The sequence below is a fragment of the Lutjanus erythropterus genome, chromosome 20, assembly GCF_056507025.1.
Source record: "Lutjanus erythropterus isolate fLutEry1 chromosome 20, fLutEry1.hap2, whole genome shotgun sequence".
In the NCBI taxonomy this organism is placed as follows: Eukaryota; Metazoa; Chordata; class Actinopteri; order Lutjaniformes; family Lutjanidae; genus Lutjanus; species Lutjanus erythropterus.
In genome coordinates this window covers 9,097,060-9,105,217 of record NC_139336.1, presented here as the reverse complement: position 1 = coordinate 9,105,217, position 8,158 = coordinate 9,097,060, and positions in this window count along the sequence as shown.

The window sequence follows — 8,158 nt, the reverse complement described above, 5'->3', positions numbered from 1 at the left end:
GCTGAAGCATAGGCGTGGATGTCAAGGGGGATGGAGAGTGTAGACAGGTGATGTCCCTACCCTTTTGGTGAAACACCATGTAGCTGCATGATATAGTAAAAAAAAAAAGTCATATTCATGTTTGTATTATTTTGACTGAAATTGCAATTGTGATATGTGGTACAGGTAATGGGAATGATCATTTTAGCATTATAATTTTGATTTTTACTGGAAAAAAGCTTATAAAATTGCAATGATGTGATATTTGTCTTACTTCTGCACCAAATAAACATTTTTTTCATCTGAAGAACAAGACTTTAAGGCCAGGACATCTCTGTAGCACTACTGTATTTATTTATCAAGCTGTTTTCTTACAATTTTTTCCTTTTTCAAAAAATTGCAATTTGGCTCTGGTTCTGCAATTTGGATATTGCACTTTGGTCCTATAGCGATTTCCATAATATTTCAATTAACTGTGCAGTTCTACCACCAGTGAAGTTTTAATCTGTTAACAAGTATGTATTTTGTAGCTAATAATAATAATAAAGGTTATATATATGACTTATTAAACAAACATTACAAAGTGCTTTATAAGGCAGACAAACAGAACAGAGGATCATGTGACAGTAGGGGGATCTCTTCTATTTCAACTTCAATCAGTGATCAAGAGCCTACATTCGTTTTTCAGGTGTGAATCCTGGTCTGCAGACTACAGATACCCAACAGGTGATCTAACAGGGTGTTAGTGACATTTCCTCTGTATTCTCTGAAGGCAGCTAGAAAGTGTCTGACTTGACAGCAGCTATTTGTCTCCACGTCCTGCTGCAGCCACCTGATCTCATTTACTTTCCAGCCCTTCATTTCGAACAAGCCTAGTATGAGCAATAGTCAACAAATACAACCGCATATTGATGTAGAAATTTCATTACAATGTAGCTGAGTAAAATATGAATAAAAGCTCCTAGACCCAAAGAAATACCAAGGAGAAACTTGTGGCAATAAAAGTAAAAAAAACACTAGAAGAGTGCACTCAGTAGAGTGCAGATCCCCACTAGGTAACAGGTGGTAAAGCACCTACTGCAATGCCAACACAATCACCAGATGCCACCAGCAGAGATTTGCAAAGGTCTGCTAACATTAGCATGAACCCCAAGTACACTGTCCTGAGCTGAACCAAGTTTGAAAGTACAAAGAAATTCCCTCCAAGCATTTCTGAAATATCGCTTTAATGAAAACTGACCTTTGACCACCAAAATATAATCACTTCATCCTTGAGTCCAACTGGTCATTTGTGTCAGTTTGGAAGGAATTCCCTCAAGGCGTTTGACACATCACGTTCACAGGAATGGGATGACCTGAAAATGCCTCTGGCCATGGCTGTCACTGGCACGGAGCTTCTTCAGCATACAGTCATGAATGTGGACAAAAAATAGTCTGGTCAGTCCAGTAGAATGCAAGATTAGCTCTGGACAAAGTGCAGGTCCATTGATCATGCACACACTCACTCACTCACTCACAGCAAAAAAATCCCTCAAACTGTTTCTGAGATATTGCCTTCACAAGAACAGGACAGACATGAGGTGACAGTGACCTTGACCTTTGACTTTTAACCACCAAAATTTAATCAGTTCACCGTTGAGCCCAAGTGGACATTTGGGTCAAATTTGAAGAAATTCCCTCAGAGCGCTCTTAAGATATCGCGTCCACAATAATGAGATGACCTGAAAACATAATGCTTGTGCCCTCGAATGTCACTTGCATGGAGCCATTAAAAAAAAAAAAAGTTTTTTCAAGGTATTTAAAAAATTGTGAATCACAGAGATCCGTCATACATACAGTGTACAGTCATGAATTTGCACACAAAAATTAGGCTGATCAGTCTGGTAGTATTCGAGATTAGCTGCGGACAAGCTTTGGGTCCATTGATCACACACTCACTCAGGCACACACACCCTGGTAATAATAATAAAACCCAGTGTCTATCGCGCCCCACAGAGAGGGCCACCCAACCTTGGCATACAGCTCACAATGATGAGCACTATAATTATCACCACAATAAATCTTCATACAGAGTGATAAACAGATTCTAAGGGCTCAACAGTTGCAGCTGAAGCATGCATGTTTAAAATGTCACTGTAATCCAAGACTGACAGGAGAGTTGCCTCAATAGGAATCTTTCTACACTACAAACACTGCTGAGCTATACTGATATTTGTATGAATAAGACCTTACAAGGAATATGAAGAGAGATCCCTATTATTTTGGAAGTCAACCAGAGCAACTGTCAGTGTTGCAAGACTACAGTATGTTCATAACATTCACAGCAATTATGGGAATTTTGGATTCTCTGGGTTTGAGTTGATTCTCTGGGTTTGAGCTGACTGATAATAAACTTGTCTAAGTTGGTCTGCACACACGCACATGTACACCAAAAGAAAAAATGATTCATCCCCAAGCTTTAACATCAATTACATACGTTTCCATTCTTAGATCATTCACCACTGGCAAATGTCTCTTTTCTAGTATAAGCTGAATCTTTTTTTGTTTTAACAACCTCTGCAGACCAGTTTATAATAATATATAATAATAATAATTCATTATCACAGAGCTTGAGAGTTCACAGAGGTGTGGCCTACGAAGTTGCTAACTATGTTTGACTGATGAAAAAATTTAGATTTTAAATACTTTTGTACAGAGACTTTCGTTTAAATTGTGATTTTAATTAACTTGGAAATCTGATTTTGACCTCAGAGTAGACAAAGCCTCGAGGACCTCCTGAGATAGCTTTAGAGGTTTGGCGAGCCCCCTAAGGGGGGCCTGGACCTCAGGTTGGGAACCAATGATCTAATACATCAGTCAGGTCTACATTGACACCTATGTGCACAGGTTGCAAGTGAAAAACAAAACTGAGGAGTGCTGCTATAAGGACTGTCTGTCATGTAATAGGTGTATTAGAACAGTGGTTCTCAAATAGGGGTCCGGGGACTCCTCAGTGGTCCATGTCACTCTGCCTGGGGGTCCATGAAAAGTTTTCAGGTTTATTAATTTGAATTATTGTGATATAACAAAAGTAATTAGGAAAAAATGGTTATTTATGACTAGTGTTTTAATTGTTCTTTTAATGTTTTTATGTGACCTATTTTATATTTTCTCTTATTTATATTGTTATATTGTATATTATTTAAAATGTTCAGAATCTACACTTTATTTTATGTACACACCAACAGTGAAACACACTCTCCTGGTGTGTGTGAATATGTTATTGACATTCTGTGTTGTCATGTTGAGTATTTTTAATACATGTCTAATACCTTTCAAATAATAATTTCTCTTGTGTTTTTCTTTCACATAAATAAGTAGAAGTGTAAAAGTGTATTTCCTCACTTGTAAGGGGTTCCTTGCTAAGAAAAAAAACTCTGTATTGGAATATAAGCCTATTCAAATTCTGCATTTTCACTTCCTTTCATGACTAGTGCAATCCAACATGTACATCTGCCGTGTCTTTTATTGCCTGTCAGAATTTCAGAACAAGATATTTCTCTTCTCCTTGTATTATTCTCATGTATACTGTAAAGGAAGCTCAGTCTGTTGGTGGACTCTGGAGGGGAGTGAAGAGCTTGTAAGATGTCTCAGCACCACAAACACACAGAGGCCTTCAGATGTGTAAGTGATAGTTTCACCACCCACATGGACACTTCAGATCCTTTATCTCTTTCAGTGGAAGCATGCCCACTGAAGACAAGAGAAAATACAGCAGTCCTAAGCTGCAGCTTGCTAAGAAATGGTGGAATGTGAGGAATATCATCAAATCAAATGGCAAAGAAAAAAAAACTAAGATGAATATCTCAGCTGGAAGCTTGTTCAGTGGAGCAGAGCTATCAAAACTGCCAACTGTCATGTCTTATTAGACTCGGTGATGCTATCAATTCATTCCCAAGCATCACATTCGGACCAGCTTCACTTGATTTCAAACCCTTTAACTGACTTTTCCAAACACAAGATCCCCATCAGTCTTCTTCAAATTGCAGACTTAAAACTCATCTGTTTAGACTGCACCTTGTCCCATGATTTAAAAATATGAAAAAAAAAAAAAAAAAAACTCTTTCTCTGTCTCTTATTGTTTCTAAATGTCGCCCTTGAAGTGGGTGAGCTTATTTGATGAAGTTGATGAACTTGCATGACTCTTATAATTCTTGGGTTGCATCTACATGGTTGAATGCAGTTACTGTAAGCTGCTTTAGTTAAAATAAATGCAATGTAATGTAATGTGGTTTATGTCAAACAATATTTAATTCAAAACCACAAATGTTCTTCCAATCTCTTCATGTTGTGATGCTGCTGGTTGTGATTTACAGCGCATTAAACGGGACTGAAGCATAAACAGATGAAGCCTGGATGTGACTGATCCTCCTGATGTTGTGACACTGACTGATTTACAGTCCACATAAACAGGACTGAATCACAGAGGAAGTCTGGACATGACTGACCCTCCTGATATTGTGATGCTGCTGGTTGTGACTTGCAGACCTCTAAACAGGACTGAATCACAAACAAAAGACGACTGGATGTGACTTTTCCTCCTGATGCATTGTATTGTTGTATAGGTCGCACAAACAGAGCGTACCTCTGAAGTGTTCGGTCACAATTGTACTATGTCAGCTGCAATCAGTGCTGTAATCAGTTCCACATTGCTCCTTAATTTTACAAATAAAACACCTTTGTACTTGTTATTTGGTATTTGTTCCATTGTGATATGCTTTGCCATCAGACAGATATGACGTGGCTGGGGCTGAAGACAAGAGATCCCGGCTGGGCCCCTAAGTGACCATGTAGAAGCAGACACACACTCAGATCTGATCAACCTGGGCTGGGCCTGTCTTGTCCGAGGCCGATAAAAAGCGGAGACACCCAATGAAGTCGAGGTCCATAACTGATGATCTGTCGTACTGGTAGCCTCATATAGTGGTCGCCTCCAAGAACAGCCCACCTCAGGTAAGTGTAGTGCTGAATCAGGGGTTGTATCACCCAGTCCTAAAAATGAATAAGTCAGATGTGGATCATAAACGACTTAACAGAATTTCATGGTAATCCATCCAGTTTTTAAGATATTTTAGTCTTGAAAGTAGTAGAACAATTGACAGACCATGGCCATGACACAGCCATGCTGCTCGCAGGTCTTAATACACACAAGAGAACATCAGTTATTAGAAAAAGTAAGAGATTGTGATTAAAATCTTGTTTTAGGGTGTTATAATTTTAGCAAATTCAATCAAACTATCTGCAGGGCTGCCAGTAGGAGTCTGTGGGAAAATATGTTCTCTGTAATTTGGGTGAGCTAACCCTTTACGTTGAACTCATGTCCAAGTCTCAAGCCTCGAGTACACAAGTCTGCCTGTTAAAGGTTGCTGAACTTCCTGTCAGGCTGAAGGCAGCTTTTGTTGCTGTCTTATACAACCAGGCACAAAAGACAAGAAGACAACAAGACCTTATTGTTGGGATGTTTTCATCCATGACTGGAGCTCTTCAATATGTGCATAAATTCTATCTCCTTAATTTAGAAACTGGTTGACATAGACAATGTACATCAGTGAGAGTCATGTAATAGACAGCATCTATTCAAGGCAACATGTGATTTGCATAAACATTTTGTCCCAATGGAGAGTAAAAGTATTTTCCTGCTGCCATAATGCAACCATATGTTACCATGCACCCTAATTAGATATTGTCAAGAAAAGTATACAGTAAGAACATCGTTATCATATTGTTTAATTTTACAGAAATGTCATAGGAAGTAAAAGAGGAAAAGACACATAAATAAAACCTACATTCGATGGTTGATGACTAATTTTTGTCCTGTCAAGTTAGTATCCTATTACAGTTGTCCCCCATCCTCAGCTCTACTGTTGTTTTACACTAGTATGTGTACCACTGCTGTATATATTGTTTTGTTGTTTGCATACTCTTACACCTTGTATTTCTATTTTCCCATTGTATATAGTTTAATATGTAATGTTGTATTTGTATTTTTATTTATTTATCTCTATATGAGATTTCTACATTTCTATATATATATATACACATACTTCTATTCTATTCTATTCTACTCTATTCTTGAATGTGTGTATCTGTAACAATAACAATTTCCCCCACAGGGATCATTAAAATATTTCTGATTCTGATTCTGAGAGTACAGCAACCGGCTCAGAATGGTACTTTGTTATTTCCTTTCTTGTTCAGTAACAGCCTCACATTTGTCTAGTGGGCATGCCAGTAGCAAGGAAGTGTACTGATCACTCTCTGTTACTCTGTCTTTGTCCACTAGAGGGCCACCAAGATTTGAAAATATAGGTATACAGTAAGGTACTGCTGACGGCCAACAGGTTAATGTTAGGGGTCAATTAATTTCTCTCCCTATCATATTCTTGTCAGCATGTTATTTTATTCAAAAGAAATCCTGATAATTAATGCAATCAAAAGATGTTTGTCTTTAATCACTGTGATGAATTGAATACTCTTGGATCCACAAATCATTATAATGTGAAAAACAAATCTGCAGGATCAGTGGATACACCGGTGGGTTTCTGTTGTCAGATATAGATGTGTAGGTCATGTCAGTGAGGTCTCAGGGAAAAAAACTAAATGAATGTTCAGCAATGTAAAAATCCAGTTGTAGAGTGTGTACTATAAGTAAGTGTGTACTTATACCTCGCAGCTTTTTCCAGGTGAAAGACATTTTGTAGCAGCCACCACCTCTGACTGGCACCTGCAGTGGAGCCATTAGAGCTAAAAGATTTCATGTTTCCAGTTTTTTTCTTTACATCATCCAAAGAGATCCACAGGGACTGTTCACTGACTTCCAAAAAGCATTTTTCTTGTTTATTTTGCTACAGATGGCTGCATGTTCCTATTATCCAGCTTTAGAGGATACTTCTGTAAAACATAAATATGTAGTCCATGTCACACCACCCAGAGACGGGTTCCATAATTGACAGGTGGCCAAAAAGAAATCCCTGAAAACATCTCAAAGTGATCATTTGTTTTTGCAGACCCAATGCATTGTAAGTAATGTTCCTTTTCCCCTATAGATTTGGTAACTGTTGCATAATGTCTCAAGGCCTGAGAAGTAGTGTTTTGCAATATGCTTTCAGACTCTTGCTGTAGATATTGCAATCATATCATGCCCAAGTTAAAGTTTGTCAATTGGAGATTACTATACTTCAGTCGAAATGCTATGATTTTGTGAGAACTGATGGCTGGTATCACATATTCAGTGCATAATCATGAGCTAAATAATTGCATTTTCTTTGCACAGGAAATGAAACTAAGATGCCACCTTGGGCACATTCAGTATCTCAGAATAATATTTGCAAAGCAGCTATACTCAGCTCTTAAACCCCTCCTGACTTTGATTCATTCATTGCTGTTGAATAGTGCTACCTTTAAAAGATAGACAAAGAGATTATGAACATGCACACAAGTTCAAGTTCTGTTTTATTAGTATATGTTACATATATAGGTTAATACAGGGTCAGCAGCACAATGAAATGTGTGGGACAATGGGTCAACTCAGCAGAGAGAGCACAGAGAACATAATGCAGTGTACCAATAAATATATTAGTTATAATATTAGTTAATTCGAGTATGAGTGACAAGTGATATACAGGATATTGCACATTAGGTTTGTGTCGGTCTGATTATATATAGGTGAAAAAATAACACTATAAAAATATGTTAAAATAAGGATTGTGTGTAAGACTAAAAGTAAAGTCACAACATAGTATCAGGTGTGTACGAGTCCTGGTACATTAGCAGCAGTCATGGTTGACTTTTTAAATTTTTTGCAGACAGAAAATTTCGGTCATTGTCTCATGTTGGTGCTTATGTAATATTTTGACACATTAGCATGATGTAATTATTATGATGTAAGTAATGACTTGCAAAAACAGTGTGCAGTAATCACCTTTGCTTAAAAACATGTTTGAATCGCAGAGGGCTCCACTTTGCCCCGACGACAAGAGCTGCAAAACTTTGACCCTCTGTGAGAGCACATGACAAAAACACAAGCAAGTAGGCCACATTCACACCACAAGTGGTACGCATGAATGCATTATATTAATGATAGGGTCTGGACCTGACAGAGCGTTTCAGTGAAAGACTCTGTTTAGACTCATTGTTGTAA